Below are 4,656 nucleotides of genomic sequence, written 5' to 3' on the forward strand. Positions count from 1 at the left end.
TTCTTGTATTTCTGGATGTTTTGCAACTCGTAATTAAATATTTACTTATTTTTATAGTTGAAGAAAAAGTCAGCAAGCATCTCCAATATTGGTTCTACCTCTACACCATCAAACACACGCTACAAGAAGATTGGGCAACAGCGGCGACACGTGTCGCCGCTAAAGGTTAGGCGTGTCGCCGCTAATACCTTTAGCGGCAACATGTCGCTGCAAATACGTCGCCGGTATTGTTTCGTCGCTAATACGCTCAATGTCGTCGCAAATACTAGTAGTTGCCGCTAATGCTACCCGTCGCCGCTAATACGTTGTCGCCGCTAATACGATTGTCACAAAAGCTGTCGCCGCTAATACGTTGTCGCCGCTAATACGATGGTGTCGCCACCTAATTAAAGCTAAAGTTGTAATGACCAACATTAAGTCACTAAAAGTATGTTGCTATTAAGTTGGCCAAACATTAAGTCACTAACAAAATTAAGCACTTTGAAACCATATACAATACATTACTAGAAGTAAGTTGCTATTAATAACCTAATTAAGGCAAATGTATACATCCAATTTGCATATTTCATTTTCATCCAATTTCATACAATTAAGTCAAATGTATATATCCAATTTCATACAATTTGCATATTCCAATTTAATCCAATTTGCATATTCCAATTTCATCCAATTTCATACAATTAAGTCAAATGTATACATTCAATTTACATATTCCAATTTCATCCAATTTCATACAAATATATACATCTAAATTTCATGTTAAGGCAATGTGGTATAACTTTCATCCAATTTCATCCAATTTCATACAATTTCATACAAATATATACAAATATATACATCTAAATTTCATCCAATTTCATACAAATGTATATATTCATGTCAATTTTTTTTTAATTTTTTTAATACTTCAATGTAATCTAAACATAAATTTCAAAATATACACAAAATGCATAATAAAATTCCCACAAATGTGAAAAAAACACACAATCCAACAAAATACATACAATCCAACAAAATGCATAACCAATTCATATATCAAAATACAAACATAATCACTCAACAAACTTGAAAAATACTCACTATTTATCATCTAAAACAGAAAAACCATAAAAAAGATGAGAAATTCGGCCTTGGTTGGGGCAATTTCTGAATTTTGGCTAAATGTCGACCTTGGTTGGGGTTGTGGCGGTATTGTGGCTGCCTTTAGGGAAGGAGAAGCTAGCACCGGTCCAAGAAGCAATGCCTAGTCCACCAAGTTGGAAAATTTTGTGATATTGAAGAAAAAACGAGAGAAAAACGAGTGAAAGGTAAGCTGTGAATGGCAGAAAGGTAAGCTGTGAAGGGGATATCTGTGTTTAGCATTAGCGGCGACGGGTATTAGCGGCGACGCTAGGGCAATAGCGGCGACATTAGGGCATTAGCGGCGACAAACGGAGGGAAAACTCAGCGCGCCTTTCCGCTTTCCTTAACAGCCGTTAGATTGAAAACAAATCGGACGGCTGGGGTGAGAATGACATGGATCGCTAAATGAAAGAATTAGCGGCGACAGCCAGCAATAGCGGCGACATGTAACGCCTCATTTACGTGTTGCCGCTAATGCTTTGTTTTCTTGTAGTGACACGCAAATTTTTTTCTAACTATTAAGAAGGATTAAATATGAAAAAAATGATGTGCAACCCTTTTATTGCAAGCAATGTGCTGCTAGAATGCAACTTTTGAAGTTGACTTGATGCGTCAATACTAATACTTTCCTTTTATTCAAGCTTTTTATTGATGTTCTGTTTATTTTTCATATGTAAGTTCCGAGAATAGAACCAATTAACCGGTTATTATTTGGTTATAACATCCCATATTTATTTAGGACTGTTTCCAATTTATAAGGGTTATTATATTTGAGTAACATTAGAAAAGACAAAATTGCAAGATTGGTCCATGTGGTATTTAAAATTTTTTGTATAGGGTCCAAAAAGTTTCCAACTTGAATGGAAGGTCCAAAATAAAAGTTTTTCAGGGTTTTTGGTATTTGATACACTTAAAAAATCGATTTTACCTTTTTCATTTCCTTTTTCTATTTCTTTATTTCTTTTGGTATTTAAATAATTAAAAATTAAAAATTAAAAATAAAATTTCACCCAAGCCTCTCTCTCTCTCTCTCTCTCTCTCTCTCCTTCTCTCTCCGTCTCTCTCTCTCTCTCACTCTCTCTCTTTCTCTCATACTCATTTTGGCATATTGCACCTGATTTTAGTTAACATAGAGAAAACACCACCACCACCATTATTGGCTGCTGACATCTATGGCTACCTAGACCGACCACCATGTCATTCTCGTCGGAAACTCCATCGACCATCTCTTCAGCCACAAAGACACAGATCGGGTTACATCGCCGTCCTTGTTTGTAGTACCAACAACAACTAATGTCTCTAGAGCTCCAGCTCCTCATCGCCGCCGCCTAGCTTCATGAAAACCCTAGGGAGATCTATCACCCTAACCTTATTCGTGAACACCCTACACAGATCTACGACCCTCAAGTTACAGCATCGCCAGAATGCTTTAGATCTACACCAAAATCACACCACTATCTACTATGAACCATCACCTCTGATGAAAGGGCTCAGACAACCTATTTTTTCCAAAAAATCAAGGGCTCATACCATTGTTTGTTGCCATTCAAGTGCTCAAACATGTTTGTCCCTGGAGGCAACTTGTTTAGATCGAAAACTTCCATGACAGGCAGAGGTAGATATGGAGCATGGATCTTCATGTCGACTTTCAGATTTGAAAGTCGTCATCACCACTGTGAAGGGTTTCAGAACTCACTTACATTTTGCTAAGGAACTCTCCTGAGAAGGATTTTGGATTATCTCAAGTGGAAGACTATTTTGATATTGTTTTGGATTATCTTAAATGATTCCATATGTTGGAGAGAGAGAGAGAGAGAGAGAGAGAGAGATATTTTATTTTTTATTTTTTATTTTTTAAATACCAAAATAAATAAAGAAAATAGAAAAAATAAATGGAAAGGGAAAATTGACTTTTCAAGTGTATCATGGACCAAAAACCCAAAAAAAAACTTTGATTTTAGACATTCCATGCAAATTGGAAACTTTTTGGACCCTATCCAAAGTTTTTTGAATACCACTGGGACCAATCTTATAGTTTTGTCAGTTAGAAAACTTTATAACCCTATTATATAAAAACAAAATACATTTAGATGTTAAATTTTATTCATTCCACTAAATCTTCTTTCTCTCCTCTCTCCTTGGTGATTTATCAACCATGTAGCATTCTCAATAGGAGTGTCGTTTCATATCAAGTTTTTCGGATTTGGAGTTTCCATTTTATATCATGGTGTTCATTAGATTGTTATTTGAGTTGATTAGCATTTCAACATTCACCTTCATTCTACAACATTCACCTTCATTCTGTATAGCTTGCTTTGTATGTTCTCGACAAGACACCAACATAAACACTAATGTCATTTCATTATGTGGTATTATTTTGTAAGGGTTGTTTCTAACATTACGCCAATTTAGTGTGGTTCGTATCTAATACATTTGGTGACACTCTGACTAATTGTTCATGCCATTAGGAGTGAGAATCAGTTTAGTTTTTTAGTTTCTTCGAATCGGTTTCCTCGGTTTGAATGTTTTTTGGTCCACTTCGAAAAGCAAACCAAATCGCATTCAAATTCTCTATACCAAACCGAAAACCTAATTCTAATTTGGTTTGGTTCGGTTTGAAAACCGAGGAAACCAAATATTAACTTAAAAAATTTTCAAACATAAATTAAATTGTTTTTAACATAGAAACCTAAACTTGCAAACAAAAAGATCGAAAGTTTCATACAAAATGATCCAAAGAAATAAATGAGCTAAAATGATTTTTACTTTATAATTAATACTTTTATTTAATATAAAATATAAAATATATTTTTTAATTAATTAATTTATGAAATTCGGTTTTTTCTGTTCGGTTTGGTTTAAACTTCATGAGACCGTAACTCGAACGAAAAATCAAATTCACAATTCGGTTTGGTCTCATACCAATCCAGAAACCGATTTAAATATGGTTCGGTCTAAAATCTATTTCGATTCGATTTGGTTTTTGGGTTTTTCGGTAATGGAGGAAATAATTCCCACCCTACATGCATTTCCCTGCCAACGGGCCATGCCCTGTATAGTTTTTGGGTTTATGATTATCAATGAGGAGGTTATCCTCCCTATGGTTTTTCATGTTCTCAAAATGTTAGATAAAAATTGTATTTCTATTATCATATTCGGGTTTCTAATCATAATGATTTCTTAAAGGGTGGCACCTAATTCTTGGTTTCCCCATACCTATTTATACTCATGAATGTGTTGGAAATAGTGTCCAAGTTCCTTAAAGATTTTGGTAATATTTCTAATAATAAAAGGTTATTTTTGGTTGGTCTCATAACCAAAGTAAGTTAATAAAAATGAGGAAAATTAGTTGTTAGTTTATTAAGGAATTAATAAATAAATTGGAAATTATTTCGGTAATTAATTAAAATTTTAAAGAACTTGAATATTAATTCATTGAAGAGATTAATTGGAATATTCCATAAGCTCCTAGAGATATAGGAGTGGAAGTTTTTGGTTGCTCCATGGATAGGGATAGAGCAGGTTTGAATAAGA

Source organism: Lactuca serriola, chromosome 9 (genome assembly GCF_051521515.1).
Source record: "Lactuca serriola cultivar US96UC23 chromosome 9, Lser_US96UC23_V15, whole genome shotgun sequence".
NCBI lineage: Eukaryota > Viridiplantae > Streptophyta > Magnoliopsida > Asterales > Asteraceae > Lactuca > Lactuca serriola.